Below are 27,347 nucleotides of genomic sequence, written 5' to 3'. Positions count from 1 at the left end.
CTTTTCTGTCCCACTCAACGCTTACAGCAAATCCAAAAAGCACAACAATGTCACATTCTACTTTGGGATTTACAAAATTGTAAGCAATAAATCTCTTAAGCTCCTACAGGACCAGCCTGCTTCAGGTGTCCATCCTTCAGTTCCACAATGGCAGTGGCTACAATTTCAGTGGCACCCCATGGAGTTTTCTTCTCGAAAAGTGACAAAGTGTATTTCTACATTGGGGCTTCAACAAATATCAGCAATTTTCTTGAACAATGTCAGGAATGTGCCGTGCTGCCACTAAGCAGCTCTCACAAAGGGCCTCTGGACTCCTGCCTTCATCACTAAATATGATGTTATGCAATTCAACAACTTGTCTTGCCAGATATGCTTTGTATTTCAGTCCTGGTGTCCATTCTGTTGTACTGATGCCTCATGGTCTTTGCAGTTTCCTCTGTCTTCAGACCTTTCCTAGATCATGTCTTGGTTGTGGCTTCTTGTTCACTAGATTTGTTACTGGATCCTACAGTTATTTTGAACCCTTTATATTGGTATTACGGACCACTCTCCATGTTTGCTCCAATTCACACCCCTTTCCAAATTTTCCTATTCCCTTTCTTGTTTCTCCTGGTTTCCTTCCTACAAGCCTCAGTTCGACCTTCCATTCATTGGGGGTACCCTAATTCCCTGCACCTTGTAAATTCCTTGCATGTGGCTCTCTCCCTGCACCTGTGCTTCTACCCTAGGCCTCCAGCTATTTCAGCCCTGTGAGTGCAGGGTGCGCTGGCTTGCAACTTTCTCCTGTTGAGTCTCTTTGTACTCTGTATTCCTGCTGCTGTTAATACAGGCTTGTCCTTTGATTCTGTTTCCCTTTTTCTCTGTACCCATTGTCCAGTTTTTGGCTATTTTTAGTATGAGTTTCTGCAGTTTGTTTCCCTGAATCTGTGTTCCTGTCTTAGCCATAGCGCATAGTCTCTTGTTTCTGCTCCTTGTTTTCTTACTTCTGTGTACCAGTGTTAGGCGTAGTTCATAGTCTTTGGTTTCTATTCCTCGTTTTTCTGCATCCCTCTTCTACTGTTATCCATAGTTTATAGATTCCTCCCTGCACTCTTCTTGATATTCCCTGTGATTTGCAGACACCCTGCCTTGTATTCTGTGTTCCTGTTTGTCTGCATATTTCTGTCTTGCTTTGTTTGAGCGCAGAACATTTCTAGCATTGTCCTTTAAATTTCAATCATGTTCCAGACCCTGAATCCAGTCCGCTTTGCCTAAGCCCAGTTTCTGTTTTGGTGTTTCTTGTTCCATTCCCTGCTACTCTTTTATTTATTGGTATATGTATTTTCATGGCATACAATGGTGCCAGTTAGATTTCAGGGCTTCTGCCTCTGTCACAAAGAACCACTCAGTGCACCTTCTCCATAGGAACTGCTGGATGTCTCCCGGAACTCTGTGAGATTAATCTGCTCCTTTCTTTGATATAGATCTTTCCACCTCACAGAGAGATCATTTACAAGGAGCAGACAAACTATTGTTTATGATAGTTTGTCTTTTGTTTCCCTGCTTTATATTCATGTTGTTTGTATGTTAGAAATGGGGGTCTCTAGTTGGCAGTCAGTATGCACTTTGTCCAAGCAGGGAACCTCACTCTAGTCAGGGTAAGGGAGATACACACTTATGATAACCCCTGCTCACCCCCTTGGTAGCTTGGCACAAGCAGTCAGGCTTAACTCAGAGGCAGTGTGCAAAGTATTTGTACAATCACACACAGCAACACAGTGACAACACCACAAAAGGACTCAACACCAGGTTAGAAAAATAGCCAATATTTATCAAAATCAAACAAGACCAAAACGCCAAAAATCCAACATACACAAGCGAAGTTATGAACTTTTAAACATTATTCTTCAATATAGCGCTTAGAAACACAAATGCTGCAATTTGGTGTTATCACGGTTGTTTCCAGCAATGCGACGCCAATGGCGCTAGTCACGGAGTCACAAGGACCCCCAGGTACAGTACCTTGTGCAAATGAGGAAACAAGCCGGGGAGCGAGGCGTCGCTGGAGCCGGTGCAGAGTTGGTTCAGGTGCTGCAGAGCGAAGGAGTGGAAGTGTCAGACTGAGGCATCGGGTCTTGGTTGTGGAGCTGTGGAGGTGAGGCAGTATTGGTGCAGAGCATTGGATCCGTGCGCTTCTGGTGGGGTCGATATCCGGCGGTCACGGTGTGGTGCGGCGAAGTCAGGTGTCACGCACATAGGTGACACAGCACTTCAGGACTCACAGAGTCGTGGATTTCAGCAAGGCTGTGGTAGTGTTGGGCCTGCGGGGTTGTCGTACTCCAGCAAGGACCACGGCTTCAGTTGCAGGTGGTGTCATGGAATCTGGCAGCAGCGTCAGTCCGGAGTGCACTTTTTCACCTGCTTCTCTTTTCGAGGGCCCAGAGACTGGATTAGGCACCACTTGGCAGGGTAAAAGTCTGAGCAGAGAGTCCAGGTGATGGTAGAGGAAGTCTTTGATGGCCCTGAGACTTCAGAAAAGGGAGCAAGCTCAATTCATGCCCTTGGAGACACTTTACAAGCAGGAATATACCACAAAGTCCAGTCTGCAGGCTAATCCTGCAAAGCACAGTCACAGGCAAAGGGGCAGTATTCCTCCTCCAGCTCTTCAGATCTTCTCCTTGGCAGAGGTTCCTCTTGAGTCCAGAAGTAATCTGGGGTTTGGAGTCCACTTCTTATTCCCCTTTCTGCTTTTGAAGCATGCACACCTCAAGGAAAGTCGGTGTTGTGCACAGGATCAAGCCTTGCCCAGGCCTGGCTCCAGACTCACACCAGGGGGTTGGAGACTGCATTGTGTGAGGGCAGGAATAGCACATTCAGGTGTAAGTCTCAGCTCCACCTACAACTCTATCCCAGATGGCCCATCAGGATATGCAGGCTACACCCCAGCTCTCTTTGTGTCACTGTTTAGTGGAGATTTGCAGCCCAACTGTCAGTCTGACCCAGACATGGAATACACAAGCAGGCAGAGTCAAGGAATGGTTTAACCAAGAAAAGGCTCACTTTGTAAAAGTGGCATTTTCCAACTGACAATCTAAAAACCACCTTTACCAAAATATGTATTGTTAACTTGTGATTTCAGAGACCCCAAACTCCATCTGCTACCAAAGGGCAACTGCACTTAAAAGAAATTTAAAGGCAGCCACCATGTTAACCTATGAGAGAAGTAGGCCTTGCAACAGTGAAAACTGAATTCGGCAGTATTTCACTGTTAGGACATGTAAAACACATCAGCACATGTCCCACCTTTAACACACACTTCACCCCACCCATGGGCTACCTAGGGCCTACCTTAGGGGTGCCTTACATGTATAAAAAGGGAAGGGTTGGGCCTGGCAAGTGGGTACACTTGCTAGGTTGAATTGTCAGTTTAAAACTGCACACACATACACTGCAGTGGTTAGGTCTGAGGTTTGTTTACTGGGCTACTCCTGGGGATGGCACAATCAGTGCTGCAGGCCCACTAGTAGCATTTGATTTACAGGCCCTGAGCACATCTAGCACACTTTACTAGTGACTTACTAGTAAAACAAATATGCAAATCAAGGAAAAGCCCATTACACATAAAATTTACACAGGAAGCACTTGCACTTTAACACTAGTCAGCAGTGGTAAAGAGCCCAGAGTACCAACACCAGCAAAAAAAAAATTCCAGCAGAAAGTCAAAACACAGGAAGCAGAGGCAAAAAAGACAGGGGAGTCTACACCAAGGACGCCAGGTCTAACAGTGTGTTTGTGGTTTCCCTGCAGATTTCCAGTGCCCACTTCACAGTCTGTTCCAATCTGCTCCACCCCTCTGCTTCTGACCTGCTTTCCTTTCAGCCTTCTGCTCTCTTGTTTGTATTCCCTTCAGAGACCACACACAAACCCAGTATTCACTCTTGTACCGATCTCACGGAGCTAGTCCTCTGACCAATCACCCTGCTAATTCCCTCATATAAAAGTGATAAAGTCCCTTTCTGAAGTGGGTCTTGGCAACTATTTTAAACCTTTTGACTTCCATACTTTTCACTGGAACCAGTCCACTTGGTGTATCTGACAGTGGCTCTATAGTTGTTTACTTTACACATTGCCTTTGATTTAGGTCTGGATGCTTTGTGTCAGGTTACCAGGGGTTGTTCACAGGTTTATTTTATTTAATTTGTGGGTCATCCAGCAGGTTGTGGCCTTATTCTTTGAGGTGGACACTTGTCTACTCCAAATAAAAATCTACCTTTCTACATTTCTCTATAAAAACGTTGCTCCGAACACCTTATAAACGACTTTCAAAGTTAATTTATTAGAACATATTTTAAAATAGATACCTTCGTAAACCAAACAAAACAATAAGAATGCTGTTTTGAAAATAGAGGACTGTCAAGTCTTACACAATTTTTACATTGAAACAAAGTGAATCATTCTAATATTTTCTTCTCCAGCAGGGTGTCTCCCAGTGAAGTACATTATGTGACCTAGATGAGCATCCTAGTTCTATATTAGAATTCTGTTGTGCTTATTTGCAGTTCGTGATGGAGGAAGGCATAGTGATATGAGGATTGGTCCTGTAATGAGGTTGTCCAAGGTGCTATAAATCTCCTGGGCAAGTATCGAATGGCAATATGCAAATCAAAATGTAGCATTTTTGGTAGTCTATAGCTGTCACATTTACAATAATAAATATATTTTTTGTCATATTAGGTTTTCTTACGAATCCTTAGGGGCTCATGGAACACTCCTTCAACCACAGAGATCCAGGCTAAGTTATGGGAGCCACATCCAATGAAGTTAGGAATTATGCAGTCTCAACAACTTGTGGCTGTTATGCGTTAGAACCGGTTCACTTACAGACACAAGAGGAAAGAAAACGTCAGGAGTACATATGCTTCCATTGGCCGCTTCAATAGTAGTTAGGTAGAATAGCAATTTGAAAGTTTAATTTTGTTAAAAATGGAAGGGAAATTAAGGCACAGTGCCTGCACTCAAAACCTACACAAATAACCAGATTAAATATCTTCCTTACTCTATTGTTAGCGCACCTGACCTTAATAAGTAAACTTACAAGGGGACGCGAATATGCCAAAAAGATATTCTTACTATAGCTCCAGTACATAATCAATTATCAATACACAATAATCAATAATCATTAGTAACCAATAACATCAATATTCAATAGAGTAAGTAATTGTCACGCACCATGACCTTCCCGTCATGAATAACCACACATTTAGTAAAAGATTAGAATGTTTATTTCCCTATATTAACAACGCTAAGGTCATGTAGATTAATCGCAAAATCAAATGAAATACATACAGAAACAATACTGGTTGTCCAAAGCGGCGGAAGAAACACAATCTAATCAAAGCTTGAACTACAACACATTCTAGAGTTATGGTACAAATCAATAGCAAAGTCAGCTGTGTAACTGAAATGAAGTACATGAAGTCGAGCAGAGAAGTTCACCAAGCAGTAGTCCCTGTTATCATAATTCACTAGTGAGAATCCTTAACTAACATCACATTAGTATCAGCATGTTGGGCTTCATGCAAAACAATTTAGTAACACGAATTTGGAAAAACATCTAACTATGGCCCTACCAAAATAGCGTAGTTGGTACCTAGAAAGAAAAAGCAAATATGCATGGTAATCACAATTTGGAATATACCTTAGGGTGGATCAGCAAAGCAGAATCAGTCTTCGTCTGCAGGACATCAGTCGATCAGCAAAGCATCAGGCCTCAGATTCAGAAATTAAAAGAGCAAAGTCTTTTAGGCATTAAAGTTAAGCATGTCTCTAGTAAAGATGCATAAGAAAGCAATAATCTTTCGGTCAGAAAAAATAAGGGCAATGGCTGTCTTCTCTCAGAATGAGTGAGTGAGTTTCTGAACCTCTTCTCCCTCTGCGGTATTGTTTTATTAAAGTTATCTAAACTATCCCTAATTCCCTTTTGGTCAGTTAATCATATGTTCACACTCTGTCCAATAAAACTAGTATCCCAAATTTATGAATTCTAATATCTCTCCATTCTCATATTATTGATTGGTTCGTCTTGCGATGTCCTCATCATCTGGCTTGTCGGGTAACAATATTGTTGAAGCTTCTACTCGAGTCAGTATCTTCATTGTTCTTGTCCTGGGAAAGCCAATCTCACACACATTACACATAAAATGTTGCATTAGCAAAACCATCATCACCTAGTAGTCGGTTCACATGAAAAGCTTCCTTTATGAGCACATTTAAACAATACTATAGACATTTCACAGTTCAATTCACTTGGTCAGCATTTTTATTAAACCCTAAGAAATACAGCTTTACATGAGGCCAGGCAACTAGGCCAAGACACTCGCTAAGTTAAGGCCTATAATTAATAAAACTAAAGCATACTTCATATCCTTAATATGACATATTACTGCATTGGTCTAACATATATTCAAATATTTCATAAGTATTAATCATTGATTATTACCCTTTGTTAACATTGGTGACCATTCTTCGTGATCACATGTTCAAATGCGTGCATTATTTTCTACGTTGTTTTATTTTTTATTTCTTATTACTCAAAATACATAAACACTCATTCATAATTTTTATTAAAGCACCTGCGCTAGCACTATCATTGTCTATGTAAGGTCTTGGAACCCTTTCTGTCTAATGATATTGTATGTTTTGCTGGTATGGGTTAGTGTGTGGGCTGTAATTCCAGCAGGCAGATTACTCTGGCTGAAGAGAAACGCAGGGGCTGTTCCCATGGGGAGCAGGGTCAAGACTGATTTGCATATGGCTGGGTCCAAACTGGAATGGCATGGCAAGCAAAATAACGATGGATTAAACCCAGATCTGTGACTGGGGGTGAGTGTTTGCATTGTTCAGCACTTCGTCCATCATCCTTTTGTGTTGCTAAAGTTGCCTCAAGTGGGAAGGGTATGCCCAGATGTGGGTCCCGTGCTTGCTATGCCACCAGATTCAAGCTAGCCTTGCTGATGAAGGGTGATACCCAGAAACCGGTCCCAAGATGCTTGTTTCCGGTCCAGAAAGGACCTGGCCTGGCAGTTCAGGCTGGACTGTTCCCGTGGGGAACAGGGTCAAGACTGATTTGCACATGGCTGGATCCAAACTGGAATGGCATGGCAAGCAATATAACAATGGATTAAACCCAGATCTGTGACTGGGGGTGAGTGTTGCATTGTTCAGCACTCCGTCCATCATCCTTTTGTGTCCTCCAGTGGAGCCAAGTCCACCAGGGGTCTGTACACGGGGGTATGTCTCCATCTCCTATTCATCCGCAGCGGTAGGTATCTAAGGGACACAAGAGTGAGTAGGCTGTCACAAACTGAACAATGGATCCACAACAGCAGTCTGCAATGTGCAAACATGTTATGGGACAGTATAATTAGTGAAGTATGTGCCTATTTATTCTGTGACGCAGCAATAATCGATAGGCCTGTTTACCCCCACCTGAAATTGCGACCGTCTGTCCTGTGTGGAGGGACGGGTAGGAGTGAGGTAATGCCGCTGACATTGTGCGCCGTGGCGGTAGGCGGTCGTGAACTGCCGTGCAATTCCTCATTGGTTAATATTGGGCCCTATGGGGTACAGTGGTCAATGGTGGTGACGGTATGCCCCGCCGCGTACGTGACTGCCATTTCCTATCTGATTCCTCACTTGTTTCCTGACCTTCCAGAGGAGAGGACCTACACTGCATGTGCTGCTGTGACCTGTATCTGGAACCTACTACGGCAGCGGGGAAAGGCCTTCTGAGGAGTAGGAGCGACTGGTGGATGAGGTCCTACCCCAGTACCGATTGCTGTATGGGCCTCCAGACCAACAGGTGAGTACACCTTGTGCATGATGCATGTGGCATGAATGAATGGAGTTGTGTGTGAAGGCTTCGTGTAAGGGGGGGTGGGTGGATGTCCTCTTGTCAGTGTACATGTTGTGTGCTGGGCTATGTGTGTGCGAATGGTGATGCAAACTAGTATGGTGGGCCATTTGTGTGACAGGCTGGACTATTTGTCTAATGCTGTTCTCCTGTCTGTTTGCCTCTGCAGGTCAGCGCCCATCAAAAGAAGGGAATATGGCGTGCCATCGCCAAAGAGGTGCAGACCCTGGGGGCTATGGCAGGCAGAGCACCCACTGTCGCTAATGGTGGGAGGACCTGAGAAGCTGGGCATGTAAGACCGCAGAGGCCCAGCTGGGGATGGCCTCCCAACGAGGAAGGGGTGCCCGTCAGAACCTGATTCCCCTGATGGCCCGCATACTGGCGGTGGCCTATCCTGAGCTGGATGGGCGCTTTAGGGCTTCACAGCAGGCACAAGGGGGTGAGTACAGTGGCTATCGTTACAACTTACGGCTGGTGGGATGATATCTGGGTGGTGGTTGTGTGTCCTTGGGTGCCCCTAACGTAGGTCCTCTGGTGGCTTGGGGTTTGAATGGGAAGTACTGCATACCTAGCTTGTTAGTATTCACTCCTGGGCAGGGCTGCCGGGGTTCCAGGTGTGCTTCAGTTGGCGATGTGTGCCCCTCCTCATTCCTTGGTGACTAGCCATTTCACTGGTAGTGCCATGCATAGTGCGTAGGCCTGTTCCCTGTCTGTGAGGGTGCTGTGTGGGCTAATCAAAATCAAAATCAAAAAACATTTATAAAGCGTGCTACTCACCCGTGAGGGTCTCAAGGCGCTAGGGGGAGGGCGTTACTGCTGCTCGAAGAGCCAGGTCTTGAGCTGCCTCTGGAATGTGAGGTGGTCCTGGGTGGTCCTGAGGTTGGTGAGGAGGGAATTCCATGTCTTGGCCGCCAGGTAGGAGAAGGATTTCCCACCTGCCGTGGTGCGGCGGATGCGAGGGACGGCGGCGAGTGCGAGGTTGACGGAGCGAAGTTGACGGGTGGGCGTGTAGAAACTGAGGCGACGGTTGAGGTATTCGTGTCCCTTGTTGTGGAGGGCTTTGTGTGCGTGGGTGAGGAGCCGGAAGGTGATCCTTTTGTTGATGGGAAGCCAGTGCAGGTGTCTCAGGTGGGCGGAGATGTGGCTGTTGCAGGGTATGTCGAGGACAAGGCGGGCGGAGGCGTTTTGTATTCGCTGCTAATGGTGGTGTTGGTGCAGTCACTGACCCTGGTCATCCTTTATCTCTCCCCCCTTTCTTGTTTTGTCATCCTGTCCTTATGTGCATTAGCATCATCTGGCAGAGGAGCAGAGGCACCGGCAAAAGAAGGAGCTGCATCCCACAGGACCCTGGAGTCCACCGATGCTGAGGGCACCAGTGGGACGGAGGGCGAGGGGAGCACCACGACGGAAACTGGAGAGGACTACACAGACTCTGATATTTCCTCCGATAGGAGGTCCCTGGTGGTGATGGACACCACTGTGACCACCCCAGTTACAGGTACAGCTGCCACCCTGTACCAACATCGCACTCCTAGTAGCCCCTCAGCGAGTTGCCCGTGTCCGCTCACCCAGGAGGGTGGGCATCTCCTTTGCCCTAGACACCTCAGGCCCTGCCCCATTGAGCCCTGCTGCCCTGAGTGAAGAGGCTATTGACCTCCTGAGATCCATCTCTGTAGGGCAGTCAACTATTGTGAATGCCATCCAGGGGCTGGCAGCCCAGATGCAGCAATCAAATGCATTCCTTGAGGGCATTCACAGTGGATTGCCCGCCCAACAGAGATCTATACAGGCTTTGGCCTCCTTTCTCATGGCAGCCATTGTCCCTGTTTCAACCGTCCCCCCTCTAACTTCCACTTCCCAGTACCATTCTCCTTATCCCCAACCCATCCCAAGCCCACAGCCAGGCGAGCATGCACACAAGACAACATCCAAGAGTGGCACAGGCAAACACAAACACCACACTTCATCCCACAGGGACTCACACAAAAAACATTCAGTTGTAGACACGACAACATCCACTGTCTCCACTGTCTCCCCCTCCTCCTCCTCCACCACCTCCCACCCAGTTGTGTCTACACTCACACCTGCATGCACCACATAAATATCAAGTACCAGCATCATCACCACACCAAGCAGAACACACACCTCACTGGCAGACAGCTCCACAACATCCATGCACATGTCCCTTTTGTCCTCTCCCACCGTGTCTGTCCCCGCCTCCTAAAGTACACAAACGCAAGCACTCAGACACCCAACCACCATCCACCTCACAACAGCATAAAGCCCATGCACCTGCATCCAAATCCAGCAGACAAACACCTCCAACAACCACTCCCTCATCCTCCACTCCCATTACTCCTCCCTCCTCCTCGCCCCAACATCCCTAAAAAGCTTTTCCTTTCCCAGATTGACCTCTTCCCTACCCCTCCCCCATCCTGCACATATGGGAAGGGTAGCAAGGACCCAGCCAAGTACCTCAGCCAAACAGTCCACGGGCCCAGTGGTAGCCACCTACTCGTGGCGCTACCACTGGGCCCGTGGCCCACAATACTGAAGGGGAAGGAGCCTGCACCAGCTGTTAAGAAGGGGAAGGAGCCTGCACCAGTTGCACCAGCTTCTAAGAAGGGGGAGGAGCCTGCACCAGCTACTAAGAAGGTGAAGAAGCCTGCATCAGCTGCAAAGAAGGGGAAGGAGCCTGCACCAGCAGGCAGAGGGGTGAAGAGACTATCCACCAGTGCCAGGAAGGGTAAGGGATCCCCAACCCATGAGCAGGAGGAGAGGAGGCAATCTACGCCAGCTGAAGGTTACAGCCAAACACCGCCACCACCAACAGCTGTCACAGGGCCCCCACCACGAGCCATGGTTGAGCAGCGATCAGAGGGTGCAGGGGCTGAGCAGGAGCTTCCCACAACCAGCACCGCAGTGCAGCCATCAGAGGGTGCAAGGGCTGAGCAGGAGCCTCCCACAACCACCACTGCAGTTCAGCCATCAGAGGGTGCAGGGGCTGAACAGGAGCCTCTCACAACCACCACCACAGTGCAGCCATCAGAGGGTGCAGGGGCTAGGCAGGGGCCTTCCACAACCACCATCACAGAACAGCCACCAGAGGGTGCAGGGGCTGAGCAGGAGCCTCCCACAACCACCACCACAGTGCAGCCGTCACCACCGGCAGACGGCATATAGTCCAGCCTCCAAGGGCTGCTGTGCGGACTGTCCCCACCAGAACCAGTGGGCAAGACACCCATTTGAGAGACTGTGGTCTTGCACTCCCCAGAACAAAGAGCATAGGGCATGTTGCACCCTCCAGAAGCAGTGGGCAATACATCCACTTGAGAGACTGTGGCCTTGCACTCCCCGGGACACAGGGAAATAGGCATGTTGCCCCTCCAGAACCAGTGGGAAAGACACCCACTTGGGAGACTGTGGCCTTGCACTCCGCAGGACAAAGAGCAATGGGCATGTTGCCCCCTCCACAACCAGTGGGCAAGACACCCACTTGAGAGACTGTGGCCTTGCACTCCCCAGGATAAAGAGCAATGGGTATGTTGCCCCCTCCACAACCAGTGGTCTTGTTCCCACATCTGGCGTGCCTGCCTATTTGACAACTGATGCCCCTGCAGTGTTTTATCCGGATTGGTGGAGGATTGAGTGGGGCCTTGGACTGTGCTCTGTGGCCATGTTGGCCCTTTGAACTATGAACTGGGCAGTGTCCCTTTTTTATACAAATGTACAGATCTGTTTCATGGCCAAATCGGATTGTTGCTTTTATTGTTGGACTGATTACAATCATTTTTGTAAATTCCTGTTGCCTTTGCATTATTCTGCAGATTTTCATGGTCAAATTGATTTTTGTAATGCATATGGTTGTGTGTATGGCGTGTGTATGTTGGGTGTGTGTGGTGCGTGTGTGTGTCACTCTCGTTTTCCTCTCACCCTTCCTTGTGTGCTAGGCGGCTGTACTCACCGTCATCGTCTTCGTTGGTGTTCCAGGTGGAGCATAACGTAGAAGATCATTGGAAAGACTTGCAGTTCGGCGGTGGCGTGGTTCTTCCTTGTGTCTCCAATGGTGAGTCCTTTCTCTTCTGTGATGTGTTTCCGCCAGGCTTTTGATGGCGTTGGTAGCACCCCGGAAAAGGTGGCAGAATCGTGCATAAAAATATGGGGGGCGGTACTCTGTCTTCCGCCTGGTGACTGTTGTTTCTGCCCTGGTGGTCGGTGTGATACATTGGCTGTCACTGCCATGGTCACAATATGGCGATACTTACCACCAGCTGCTGGCGGTATTACCGCCACTTTATCACAGACCACCAGGGTTGTAATGAGGGCCTATGTCTGGGTATAAAATCCTTTAAGGGATTTCAGAGCTCGGTTCAGTCTGATACCATTCATACACTCCCTACAGTAAATATATTTATACTATTTTACAAATATTTTGTTTTTCTCAAACTTGGTGCTTAACATTACATCTGCTCAGCTTTTTGTCATGCTGCCACATGCAGACCCTGGAGAGTGTTGAAACTGCTGAAATATCACAGCTGTCTTTCTTTGGACCCAATTCTTATAAAAGGTCAGACACGTACTCCTGTGGAAGTATGACAAATTTAGAACTCCTTTTCTAACTATTTTTGCAGATCTAGTGGTATTCCAGAATACTCAAGAAGTTGTGAGGGTGACCGATTCAAAGAAGTACTTATAGAATTCTTTATGAATTTCAAGTTGTTAGCATTTGAAAACTCTTTTATCTGAGTGAATAAGGTAAGTGTCAATTGCACATTCATAAATGTAATACCTAAGCGTGTCTTGCACACGTTTTTGTTTCTCCATGTGGAAAATATTTTTTCAGTAGAGAAAGTATGTCTCCTACACCCTAATCTTCTCCATTACCATTTTGGATAGGGAGTTACTTCTGGCATAACAGAAGTAAATCTCTGTCCAAATCCCAGGGAGGGATGTGCCTGACCCAAATGTGTGAGTACGTTCAAACTTGCAAGTGTGAGGGTTTTTAGGTGGTAATGCATGTGCCTTTGCTCTGAAACTCCCAGAACACATTGAATGGAGCATATGTTTTCAAAATCAAATAACTGGTTTAACAGTGTTTGTCAGCCAATACCTTTACAGCTGTACCTTCATGTTTTGTACATATAAAACAAGATTTTTGTACATATATTTTAAACATAAGTATGCCAACACTTTTGTGAAACAGGTCTCTTATTTTTAAACACATTTCAGCCTATGGCCAACAGAAATTGAAATCAGTAGATAAAAAGTGGTGGGTAAGACCCTACAGACTGGGCTGTAGTCTACAGATATCTGATTCTAAAACAGACTATTAAGCAGGTGGGTAAGTCACTCTAATTTAATGGACTGGGCATACTGTTCCTCAAAAATAGAGTGCTTATCCCTCATTCGTATTGGATGATTTCTTTAATATATATTCAATTGTAACCCTCAGGTTGCACACAAGTGGTATAATACATAGAAGCATGATTAATACATTGAAAGAAAAAAACACAAAAATTACATTGTACCATTCGATTTCAAAAAAGTGCGAAACTAATATTATAATCAAAAATAGGTATATCAGACACAATATATAACCAATAATAGGAACAGCAAAGTAGGAAAAATTTAAAAGAAAAGGAACAAAAGGATATTATAGTGCAATAAGTCCATACCCTGCCTTTCCACTGGCTAAGAGGCACTGTTTCCCAACCATTCCAACACTGGTGTCCAAATTCTAGCACCCCTCCAATCCTATCCTTACGCACATAGAGGTTGTTCTCCAAATGGAAAACAGAGAGCAATCTGGCCAACAGTTCATAATATATAGGGGGGTACGAGCTGACCTAGGCAATAGATATTCGCAATACTGCCATGACTACATAACTAAATATTGAAACTGTCTACTTCTTTATCATCTATCCCCTATAAAATGAGCTGAGGTGAAAGACAACTGTGGATGTGAAAATCAGCCCCCGAACCTCTGTCATCCCCAGTTTCAGCATACCCAACGTAACACAGCTGCTGAATATATGAGCGAGATGTCCTGCTTGGCTACTACTTCTCAGGCAGTTTGTACCAGCACTTGTACATGTACCCATGCTGTTCTCCTGGCACATGTTAGCAAGAAATCCCTGAACTGAAGGAAAATCCACCTCTCAAGCCCATACTTTCCTTGCAGCTCTTCATAAGATTTCATTTGATTAGAATTTTGAAAAAAAAAAACCAACCTTCCCTATCCCACACAGTTCCCATTTAGTACAGTACCCATAGTGAAAAAAGTCTGGAAGTATCTGTGTTCTCCATAGGGACATAAAATAGTTGTACTTCCCAATCCCTATCTTATGCTTGATCTGAGTCCAAACCTTGAATGCAGATTGCAAAGTCTTGAATTTAACTGTTTTTAAATAGCGTGGCTCCACTGCTGTTAAAAAGTGTGCATTGGCCTCCACCTCCATCAGAATTTCATAAATGGGAGGTAGCTCCACTGTCAATTGATCCCCTGGCTGTTTTCCTACAGTTAAAGTCTTCATTAATTGCAGGGCAGCTGTCCAGTAATAACCCTTAAAATTAGGTACAGTTCATCCCCCCTTGCCCTAGATAGCATTAAATACTTCAGGGTCCTTCTGGCTCTGACATATGGCCATATAAAAATACTAGCAATATCCTCTATCCGCTTAAACCAGCATTTATCAAACGTAAGAATAGCCCTAAAAAAGTGAAGAACTTTGGGTGAAAAAAGCATTTTAATTATATTGCAGCACCCCACTATTGATAAATGTAGATGGTCCATCTGTCGGAAATCTCTCTTGCTATTCTGCCGTACCGGAGCCATTTTGAATTCCACTATCATCTCCACTTTACTCATAATATTGATTCCTAAATATATGGTATGCTCAGTTTTATGATCGTTCACCAGCTGTACCCACTGATTAGCAACTGTCTGACTTTTATTCTTATTTAAAAGCTAGCCAGACTCTTTGCTGAATCTTAATGCCTCACCCTCCACTTCCCTGATTGCCTTTTCCTGCTTGGGTGAGATTCAAGCAATAGCACCAGTGTAGGCTAAAACGTTTGTACTTACGCCTTTTGAAGCCACCGAAGTAATTGACACATTATCAATAAGCTTCCTAATTAATGGATCAATATAAAAGCAAACAGAAGGTGCGAGCAAGGACACCCCTGTCTTGTTCCTAACATTATACAAAAGGTCTCCAGTTCTGCCCCTGCTATTTGCAATCTAGCTTCAGGATTTCTATACTATGCCTGTACCGCTCTTAAAAAGCCTGGGCCAACTTGATTCCATCTAAGTACCAGCCAAGGTAATCTCATGCCACCTGATTTAAGGTTTTTCAGCATAAAGTAATATCAGAGGCATGGGATCACCTTCAGTTCCGGTCTTACCAAATAATGTCCGGTGTGATTGTTAGTCCCTCTTCCAGGTATAAACCCTATTTGCCATGGGGTTACCAGCTTTTCAATCAGTTTATTTAGCCAAGAAGATAAAGTGTATAGCTTTGCTTCCCCATTTACCAATGAAATGGGTCTTTAAGACCTTGGCTCAGCTGGAAGCTTCCCCTTCTTCTTGAACTCTATAGCATTGGTAGAGACACAGGATAGAGGAGTCTGTAAGTCACCTTGCGCTTCCCTAAATAAGTTAATTAAATCAGACCCTAGTTCTGAATGAAATACTTTATAAAATTCAAGTGGAATTTTATAGGGGCCTGCCGCTTTCCCAAATGATAGTGTGCCAATCACTCTTTTTAATAATTCTATTGCGAATGGAACATCTAAGCAGGCCTTTACATCTAAATCTAGCTGATCTCCCCTAATAGGTCCAAGATATTGCCATATCTTGCGCTCTGTATCTGCATCTGGGGTTTACTTGCCGATATAAAAATTTCAGTCACCAAAGTATTGTGATCTGAGAGAATCCTTGGACACTTTTCAGTTTTCAGCTCAATAAGAAGACCAGTTGATACTAGAACATAATCAAGCATACATGTCACTTATGAGGAACTGAATACAATATATACCCTGGATCCGGAGCCCTCAGCTCCTTCCACACATCCACCAGCCCATGGTTTGATTTAAGAACCTGTAATGACCAAAAGACCTTGGGCTTTCTACCATCATAGAGAACGGTAAACACAGCTTCTGAACCACTATTGATATGCATATTCAGATCACCTCAGAGTATCTCAGATACAAGCTTGCTGTTAATGTAATCAGTTACTGCTGGATCATCCAAATTTGGTTCGTAGATAAAGCAAATCATAACTGCATGGCCCCCCACTAAGTACTTTATTAAAGCCCAGCTCCCATATTTATCTGTAAGCTTCTGAATCACCTCTGTCACTTTCCTGTGAGCCAAAATTACTATACCCCTTGTAGTGGTTCCCTGCGTAGTATAATGAAAGGCTTAAAATAGATTTTTCCTTGCCTCTTCAATATGAGTCTCCTGCTTACAGATAATGTAAGCCCTATAAAATGTCAAGCCTTCCGCTATGTTCCCCCTTTTAAAATAACCATAAAGGCTGCAGATCTTAACTGTAGCAACCCACAATTTCCCTACTTGTGACATTTATAGAGCTTTCCATCCAACCATATCTTAGAGCAAAATCCAACAATAACAATAATCCACCCAATCGTACATTTCTCATGCTTGTATCCTAGCTCCATCTTTCCTTCTCTTGTGTGACCCCCATAAACCTACCCACCCTCTGGGCCACCATGGCCACTTACACTACCCTTAAAAACCACACTCACCCCTGAACACCCAAGTGACCACCCTACCAATCAAAGCAGCAGGACCTAACTGATCTGAAAGAAATATTGAGTGCTCCCCTACCTTTTCAATGTGCCACACTCACCACCCCCCCTTCAGATACAAAATGAAAGAGAGAAAATACCAAACATTCCTAAGGAAAATGTTCTACATATTTACAATATCTACAGTCTGGGACTCTTATATAGAGCTTGGTTTCTTCAAACCCCCCACACCTGCGTCCAGGGCTGTTGCCTGAGTCTCAACTATGGAAATCCTATTGCCAATTTCTGTAAAGACTTTAGAAATCCTCCTTACTGCCGCTTGTAGTTTCCTGATGGCCACTCTGTCTTTCCGGCTGTTCCTCTGCCTTCTCATGATGTTGAATTATAGTGCTTTTTCCAGGTCATCTAGTGCATTCTTTGATGGATTCCCAGGGTTAATATAAAATTGTTGAGTTATGGAATAGTCCCACTTCAAGCCATGGATAGTCTGTTTGCCATTCCTCTTAGATCTTTTTTTCGGTTGACATCTCTCTAGACTTATCATGGCTAGTTGAGTCACTTGAGACCACCAATGCGGAACTTAGACAGCTGGCAGAATCACCATCAGATGAAGCGCTGGCACCGCTGGTATGACTCAAGCCCTTAGAATAAACTTTCCCCAGGTTCTACATAATCCAGGCCCGGGCACAGTTGTAGTTCTAGAACAGCCCTTGCCACATTTGTTATTGGACCCAATGTCTTTCCCAAAATTACCATCTTGGGTTAATGCCAGATTGCTTTGAAACAATATACCCTGGGCAACTGGTCCTCTAGTTAAACCAGAGCAGTCAGTAACAACATGTGTGGACCACTGATTCCTATTTGTTGTCCCAACATGATCTTCACTAAGCTCTGATGCCGATGTCTCCATGTTTGACTTGGGCCTCACACCATCTAGCACTGCCGTTGGAACACTGAAGGGATGGACCCCATATTAGGATATTACAGTAGATTAATCATTAACTTTACTTTGTAATGGGACATCAGAAATAGGTCCAAAAGAACTATCTCTAGGTCCAACAATATCATTAGTACCTGAGCTGAGGCCTGTATGGGATTGGGGCAAAGAAAGGGGGTGCAGTTAATGGGAAAAGAGGGGCGCTCAAGGGCTAAAATTCGGCCATGGAGTCAAAAGTGGTGACCTCACGAGGGACCACACCCATCCCTCAAACCATTTACAAATGTAAACAAAACACTGAAACTACCTACGTGAGGCACTCAACAACAGTTACAACAAAAGCATGTACATATACAAACAAATAATGTAATAGAATTATTTCACAAATACAATTGGGTCGTATAGACAGTCCATGTGTATCAGATCGAGTTACTCGATGTTTATTAAAGAGAAAAAAAGTCCTCCTGAAGATGAAATCACCACAGTATTCGTTCACTGAAGCTTCACAAAATTGATTTGAGATGCAACATAGGTCTTGAAATGCAATCAAGCCAACACGTGTTTCGTCACGGGACCATAATCCCAAAAGACTTCTTCAGGGCTGAAAATAGCATGAACACAACATTTGAAAAGAGAACAAAAATTTTGAGTTTTATGCAAAGGGTGAAAACACCCACTATAGCATAGAGACAGACAGAAGGAGGAAAATCTCAAGAACAAAATTATCTGAAAGCAACAAAAACACCCAAACATTCCCAAAATGAAGGACTGAGAGTTCCAAAAGTACATAGCAAAACAAATCCAATAGAATACACAAGACCACTAGTACAGGAGAAAGTTCTAAAACAAGTAAAGAACGTGCAAAGCATATTGTGGTCCTAAGAGTTAAGCCTGCAATACAGCACACCAAACAAGGTCTCAAAGTGACTAGCTGGTGAGGCATGCAGAGAAATAGTAAACACCCAACAGGTCATGCATGGTGTCCACTGGTGTGAAGGTAATGTGAAATTCATCAGAAAGACTTGAATTCATGTTCGCATTTACCTCAAAAGTAGAAATATATTAGTATGACAAGAATCCCTCAAAATCAATAGAGTCACAACGTCAACCGTCCGAGTCCAACTAGAAAAAAAGGTTTAGCCACACATATTAAAATAGCAACTCACACCCTGTAGAGTACTGAGACCAACACCAAACCCGTCAAAAAAGGGAACATGAGAATAATTTAAACACCGAATACCTGCAAGAGATTTCTCACGAATAAACCACCGTATCTGTATTTAGAACTCCAAACTTCATTTAGACCGCATGAATTTGATCCCCCAAAAAACTGCAAAGAAAATGAATTAACTCAACAGCACTTTAAGCAAAATACCCATTAACTTATGATAATCACCGCGAGGCAAAGACGCGGCATGTCCAGCGCACATAAAGCAATCCTGACTCACCAAATATCGTAAACAAATTCAACCGGCGTGCTGGTGTATGTCCCAAGTGCAACCGCGAGTGCGCGAACCGAGGTCGCTAGTAAACGGAAGTTAAATAGGAATCATGCAAGTATTAAAAATAGAAAAAGGACTGCAAACATAAAAATAGAAAGAGGACAAGTAAACACCTCGCATGTGGCCATAGTTACTCAGATAGCACCGCAACTGCATCGAACGGGAGAAAGAGAAAGTCTACAGCAAATCAATACTATAAACACAACCCATATAGCGAAGTGACAAAAGTGAAGAGAGGACCCAAACCAACGGTAAAATGTTAAAGAAAACAGAAAGGAAATACAAAGAAAATACAAAATCTGAAACGAGTAAGGTGAAGTAGAACAAAGACTAATTGTAAAAGATATTTAAATTACAGGTAGGGTCTAGATCAGAGGTCTTCAAACTGGGGGGCGGGCCCCCCTAGGGGGGCCTCAAGTGATCCCAGGGGGGGTGCCAAACGCTGGCCAAAAGAAATATTATACAGATAACATGCCTTTGTTTTAAGCAGAAGCATGTTATTGCAGGTTTAAAAAGGTAACAGTACTTCACTGCAATGTTTAAATAGGTTTAGACATATTTAAACATTGCCATCTTTCTAAAATAATTGTGAAAAGTTCTGAGGGGGGGCCCAAAGATTTTTATTTTTCAACTGGGGCGGCGCGGCATTAAAAAGTTTGAAGACAACTAGTCTAGATGTACACAAACAAAGCGCCTACATAAAAGAATATCAAACATATGTAACAGTACAAGAAATTTAGGTTATCAGCTCAAATGTTGTTGATAAAAGGAAACAAACATTGAGTATTTACAACAACAGCATACACATGACATTAACTAAATACAGAACAGAAAATCATGATTGCCATCCTAGATAATTAAAAAGAAGGAACAAGTGTAGACCCCACATGCAATTAAACAAAACATCAGACCATATTATAATAAGTACTTAAGTCGTTTATTAATCCCCCAAGAAATATTCTAGCTCCCTATCAGAGTTGAGTCCAAGTTCCACCGCTCTCAATTTCATGATCCATAAAGCTTCTTTTCTGCGCAGGACCAATTCCCTATTACCTCCTCTCGGATTTATGGGAACCTGCTCAAATCCAAAGAAATCAAAGCTTTTGTGAGCAACCTGTGAATCACAAGTCATAATGTGTGCCACAACAGGATATCTTAAATCACAGTTTTTAAGAGCTCTGACATGTTCATCAATTCTGACCTTCAATGGGCGAATAGTACTACCTACATATATACAAAGACATCGATAACATATCATATACATAACAAAAGAAGTATTACAGTCAATCATTGAAGTAATCTTGTAAGTCCGTTGATTGAATATAGAAAACTCATGAGTATTATGGCAGGCCCAGCGGCAAACACCACAATGACCACATTTAAAGAAACCCACTTCCCGTGGTGAAAGCCATTTTTAATGGGCCTGGTGACTGTGAAACTGGGGCTCAGAATGACCCTCAGAGTTTTACCCCTGCGATAGGACGTAGGTATTTTTATAGGAACCACATCTTTCAATGATTCATCCTGGAGTAATATATCCCAGTGTTTCAACATGAAATTCCTCAAAATCAATGAAGCATTGTTAAAGTCTGTAATAAATCTAACCTTGTTAGAATCCCTATCGTCACAATTAACGTCCTTCCCTTTCAAAGTGTCAACTCTCTTAAGTTGTCTAGCCCGTTGTTGTGCTTTCTTGATCACACGGTTAGAGTAGCCCCGTTTGGCAAACCTCTTCCCCATATCATCTACGTGACATAAAAATTCATAGTCCAGACTGCAGTTACATCGTGCTCTTATCAATTCACCATATGGAATAGAAACAATCTGATGTTCAGGGTGAGCACTGTTGGCGTGTAGAATGGAGTTACACACCGTTGCCTTACGGAAAAGCCTACTCTGTGTTTGGTTATTCACAACAAAAAGTTCCACATCCAAAAACTCGATACTCTCTTAGCTAAATTGATATGTAAATTTCACATTCATGATGTTAGAATTCAGATAATCACAAAATTCAATCAATTTATCCGTACCACCCGTCCAAACTAAAAAACAATCGTCTATGTAGCAACCCCAGTACAAAATATATGTTTGCCACTGAGTAGATCCAGGGCCCCATACCCACTTGTCCTCAAAACACCCCATAAAAAGGTTAGCGTATGAGGGGGAGAATTTGGAGCCCATCGCTACACCTTGTTTTTGACGAAACCAGTTCCCATTGAACAGAAAGAAGTTGTTGGTAAGAATCAAATCCATCATTTCCACTAACATGGCAGTATGCTCCCATAAGCTAGCCGATCTCTTATTCAAAAAGTATTGAACAGCCCTGCGTCCTAGATCATGGTTAATACAGGTATAGAGAGAGGTGACATCCAAAGTGACCAATAACATACCACTTTCCCAATCTATATCACTCAAAATACTGAGGATATGTGCGGTGTTCTTAATGAAAGATGGAAGATTGCAGACCAGTGGTTGTAGGAAAAAATCCACATACTCAGATAGTCTCTCCGTCGGGCCAAGTATGCCAGACACAATAGGTCTGCCAGGTGGAAAAGGTAGTTTTTTGTGTACTTTGGGTAATGTGTAGAGACAAGGATATGTAGGATGGTCCACCTTAAGATAGAGACTCTCGTCCTTGTTCAGAAGCTCCTGTTTTTGCCAGGCGAATAACCTATTGTTAATCTTGTGAGTAAGAGTTGGAATGGGATTACCCTTCACACATTCGTAACACATCAAGTCATTCAACTGAGACAAGATCTCGTTATCATAGTCCAGTCTATTCATAATGACTACATTGCCACCCTTATCAGCTTGTCTGATAATTACCTCCTTTTCCTGTTGGAGTGATTTCAATGCCCCCAACTCATCAGAATTTAAATTTTTAGAAAAACGTAAGAATTTGCTTTTCTTTAATAGATAATTGTCAAAATCCTTGCAAACCAAGTCAAAGAATCTATCCAAAGAGTTGATGCCCATTGTTCTGGGCGTCCAGCGTGATTTGCTTTCAAAACCACTAGATATGCTGATATTAGGAGCTACCTCTAAATCCTGTAACAATCGTAACATGATGTCAGGAACATCCTCACGTTCAGCAATAGATAATAACAGTGCTGTGTCCTGAACCTCTTCTATAGATATCAAACTCATTGGTAACCTTAGTGGTTGAGTGACTATGGATGTATCTAGACCAGAATTATGTTAAAAATATTTTGTAATTTCAATCTCCGAACAAGCTTATAAAGGTCTATCTTGGGTTTGCAAGGATCACCAAAAGTACTGGGGCAAAAATTAAGACCCTTCTCTATTAGGCTGGTGGCCCCCGAAGAAAGCTCGAGTTTAGAAAAGTTAATGACATTGATAGAGGAAGAAGTATCTTCTATCTCTACGTCCTTTTGTCCCAAGACCTCGTCCTTATTCCATTTGAAACTTTTGGTCTTACCACTTGATCCTCTTCCACCCCTCCTAATCTTCCTGTAGTTACAATGTTTTGGTTTTGATTGAACTTGCCCTGTTTCATTCTCATCAGCTCCTGTAAAAAACCATTCTTGTTTGGTAAGACGTCTCTCTGTGCCGAAGTACCCAACCCAGTTTGGGCCCTAGTACCTGGGGTATATCAATGCCCTCATCCTGTAACCAAGATACATGATAGTCCCCTCGATTATTGACTCACCTGTGGGTTGGCGTCTGTACAGATTTCATCTCAGTATTGGTGTTCTTTGCCTTCTGCTGATACCACACTGCAGCCGGGATAACCAGGGAGCCTGGCCCCTGAAATATCTGTGATCTCATTGGCGCTTTTGCTGGTCTTCATGCTGAGTTCGGCTGAGGCCATGCCTCCTTTGATCTCCCCCATGTTGGCATCTTCTCCTGCCTTTGTCACATCCAGGCATGTGTCTTAGCTCCATCTCCTCCTCCAACCTCGATGAGGGCATACTCCCCACCCGGTGCTCAGATGATATCCCCAGTTGAGGCTGTCTCACCACTAATTCTTCAATGTTGGCTTGCATGGCCTGAGGGCATTTCAGAACCATTCCAGTCCTAAGTCTTTCAAGTGTTCGTCTGGTAGGTCAATGCGTTTCTGCCGGTGTACAAGCCCAGGCCTGCGGCATGTGCCTTTCTGTCGTTAACCTGCCTGCAAAACAAATAGCTGCAAATACACAGTAGTACGCTCTACAGCCTCAGTGCGTAAATTGAAAATCCTCTCCTCTTCCTCTCGTTAAATCAAATAGAAATGTGACCTAATATCTGCCTACTGTTGTGTTTCCTGGTCGTTAGACTGACGTGGGAAACACATGAGAAAGTAAATAACGGCTTGGACAACAATACTTGTACTTGTGGACTGGCTCACGTTACGCGCGTCCCCTTTTATTCCCATACCCCTTACGCCAGGGGCATTCCATTATTTACTCCCTGCGCAGGGGTGATGGTGGCCTGGATGGGGGAGGATCCCCCTCCGGCATTAACCCGTCCGTGCTGCAAACATAACATTCCTTCTTTACCCCAAATATAACAAAACAAAACAAACACGATTACCCAACATATTGTTCATCTCTGAATAGAAACATAAATTTCAAGTCCAGTACATCAAAACCACCTGTTCCTTGGCATCGCCCCCCATCACGTCAGGTGACCAGAAAGTCCTGCAGCTTGCTGGATGGCACGGCCTAGGACGGAGATTGTATCTCTCTGACCCCTTCTCTGACCCAACCCGGGGCGGGGTACTCACCACACATTCATGCACCGTACCAGGCTCCCAGGTCTCTACCTAATCATCACCCTCACGTCCTTCCGGTGTTGTCCCGTGAGGGCTTTCTTGATTTTCTATACACCTTCCGCGAGGCGTATGGACATCCTGATCCAAGGCGCAGAAGCAACTGGTTTCTGACTCTCCACCATCAGCGTCCGTGGGTGGAAGCAAGAGGTCATTAGCAGTAGTGTCAATGTCTGATTGATATAGTTTGAAGAACGATATATTCCGGGTCACCGATTCATGACCCTTCTGAGCAGTGACCAGAGTGCCTTTTCACCTCACCACCGTCCATGGTGTCATCTCAAATGGGAGTCTGTACTTTCCCCCCCGGATATCTGTGTGAAACCAACACCTGATCGCCCACCTGTAGAGTTGCAGACTTCGCTATCCTCCTCCATGATACTCGGTCATTGGCAGATTTTCGTTGGTGCCGTCTTTCATTGGCCTGTTCCAGCAGAGTTGTGGGTACATCACACTGCAGAATGGTGTCTCTTACTGGTCCATTCATGCACAAAGCACTGGGGCTATCCTGGTAGTGGTATGCAAAGTGAGTCTGTATTCCCTTAGGAATGCATACAAAGCACAGTCAGCATTGTGGGCATTTGCCACCGCTATCCTTAGCACTTTATTCAAAGTCTGCATAAAGCGCTCAGCTTCACCATTGGCCTGCGGCCAGCAAGGCGTAATCTTTCCGTAGACAACCCCCTGCCTCGTGAGGTAGTCGGCAAACTCCTGACTCAAAAAACGTGGACCATTGTCCGTTCGTAGCTCATGAATAAGACCATGAGTGGCCATGACCTTTTCCACGCAGTTCCGCCGTGGTCGTGCCCAGTATTTCCACCTCCGGATATTTGGAGAAATCGTCAATGATCACCAGCATGTGACGGCCATCAGGTAAACTCCCTAGGTCAGTGTTGGCCCACTTCCAGGGTTTGGAGGGAATTGGCTCTGTGATTATTGGGGCTGGATACTCTGATGGTCCCACAATCTGGCATGTGTGACACATGCGCACCACTCTCTCAATGTGGTGATCCACTCCGGGAAACCATACCTTGCACCAAAGTCTGGCTTTCATTTTGACAACTCATTGATGAGCAGCATGAGCCAAATCCACTATGCAGGATTGTAGGGATCGGGACACCACTAACCTCAGTCCACGGAGCAGACATCCCTCTGGTGACACCGACAACTCATGCCGTACCTGATGCAGGGCAGCTGTGTGTCCAGCTTCTTCCGTCCATCTGGCTAGGTTGTGTGTCATTTCATGCCACTTCCCAGTGTGAACAGCTCTCATTACCAGTTAGATTCACTCGTCGTCTTGGGTGGCCTCCATGAATTCCTGCATGGACACTGGCAACAGTCTGGAGTGCTCGACTACCAGCTGAACATATTCTCCCACAGTTTCAGCCTCATCCTCCTCTTGTGCGGAAACCGTCCTGGCATGTCTTGACAAGTAATCCACTGGATTTTGAGACCCTGGGTGATAGATTACCCTGAATTGATAGTCCTGTAATTGTACGATCCACTTCTGTATCTTGGGAGGAGAAGTGGAATTGGACCTGTTGAAAAGTAGGACCAGCAGTTTGTGGTCTGTCACCACCGTGAATGGCTGGCCGTCCAGGTAGAGGTGGAAATGGCGACAGCCCCAGTGGACAGCGATGGCCTCCTTTTCGATGTTGAAGTATCGTTGTTCAGTCTCTGTTAGGGCTCGGCTGGCATAGGCCACCTGGGTCCACCCACCTTGCTCGCCACGTTGTGACAGAATGGCACCCAGTCCTACCAGGCTTGCATCAACCGATAATTCTGATTCTTTGGCCGAGTCAAAGTACCTGAGCATGGTGTGGGCCGACAATGCGTTATTGGTAGCACAGAAAGCATCTTCCTGGGCCGGTCCCCACTCCCAGGGGGTATTGGTCTTCGTCAGTTCACAGAGAGGAGCCATGATGGATGCCAGGTTTTGGATAAATCGGCTACAGTATGTGACCATACCCAGAAAACTGCAAACACCTGTGAATGATGTGGGGGCAGGCGCCGTTTGAATTTCACTCACCTTCTCTGGGTCTGGCATTACCCCTCTGTCAGAGAAGTGGTATCCAAAAAAGGCAATGTGATTTAAAAGAAAATCACACTTTTCTCTGTGCAGTGTGAGGCCGTGTTCTTGGAGACGCTTGAATGTGGCTCGCAGTGTATCAAGATGTCCTTCCAGGGTGGGGGCGTGTACTAATATATCATCACTGACGTTGACCCGCCAGCACGCCTCTGATTATGTCCTGAAAGACCTCCGCAGCACTGGAGATTCCAAAACTGAGGTGTGTGTACCTTCGGAGCCCCACATGAGTCGAGAATGAGGTGATTGCTCGGGACTCCGGGTCAAGCATAAGTTGGTGATAGCCTGCCCTCAGATCCATCTTTAAGAACCATCTGGGCCCGCTCACTTCAGCCACAATGTCATCAATGGTTGGTGTTAGGTGACGTACGTGCCAGATTGCTGCATTTGGGAGCCTCATGTCCACACAGATTCTCACTTATCTAGGCTGTTTAGGCTTTCGGGTGACCACAATTGGCGAAACCCACGGAGTAGGTCCCTCCACCTTCTTACTTATACCTGCCGTTTCTAGTTTGCGTAACTCCTCCTCCACTTTGGGACGCAGATGGAAGGCGTCCCGGTGGTGTTTCAGGGCTACAGGCTGGATAGACTTGTCAATATGAAGACATATTGACCTTTCTTTCAGACATCCTATTCCCTCGAATAGTTTGGCATATTCTGCTATCAAGCTTTCAACGTTCTCACGATGGACACTGAATGCGAATTACACCAGTCCCAACAGTTCGGCTGTTTGGCAACTCACCAGCATTCCGGACGCATCCTTGGTTATATATATATTGGTCCTGGTCGTCCTGCTGGGCGTCCGTCATGAACAATCCCGCTAAAGGAAGTGGACTGGAAGACCTAAATGCAAACACTTTGGTGGCCATAGGGCGGAGTGTCGGTTTCAGTTGCACATTTTTCAGCACCTGAAGGGCCATGATAGTATTGGAAGCTCCTGTGTATATTAGTACTGTCACCTGCTTTCCCCCCACCATTATGCTGCATTTGGGGATTTGTTTCTTGAGACGGCCTCCAGGTTGCATTGCATGCATGACATGTATGAAACCTTCTGATTCATCGTCATCCATGTCCCCTTCAGCTTCGTCCGAGGTATGTATTTGTGCTGCCTGCACTGTCTTGTGCTGATTTGTCTTTTTAGAGGAGGCTGATCGACATACCTTGGCAAAGTGACTTAACTTGTTACAATTAGCACACCGTTTCCCAATGGCCGGGCACTGTCGTTGATGAGGGTAGGACCCACCGCACATGTAGCATGCTCGTGACAGTGCACCAGGATTTGCTTGTGACTTCTTCCGATCCCCTGAGACGGTGGTGACTACATTCACTGGTTCTGTCTTGATTGTTTTTTGCAGGGCGGCCTCCATGTGGGCTGCACAATGCTTCCA

This window comes from Pleurodeles waltl, chromosome 2_2 (genome assembly GCF_031143425.1).
Source record: "Pleurodeles waltl isolate 20211129_DDA chromosome 2_2, aPleWal1.hap1.20221129, whole genome shotgun sequence".
Lineage (NCBI taxonomy): Eukaryota > Metazoa > Chordata > Amphibia > Caudata > Salamandridae > Pleurodeles > Pleurodeles waltl.
This window is presented reverse-complemented; position numbering follows the sequence as displayed.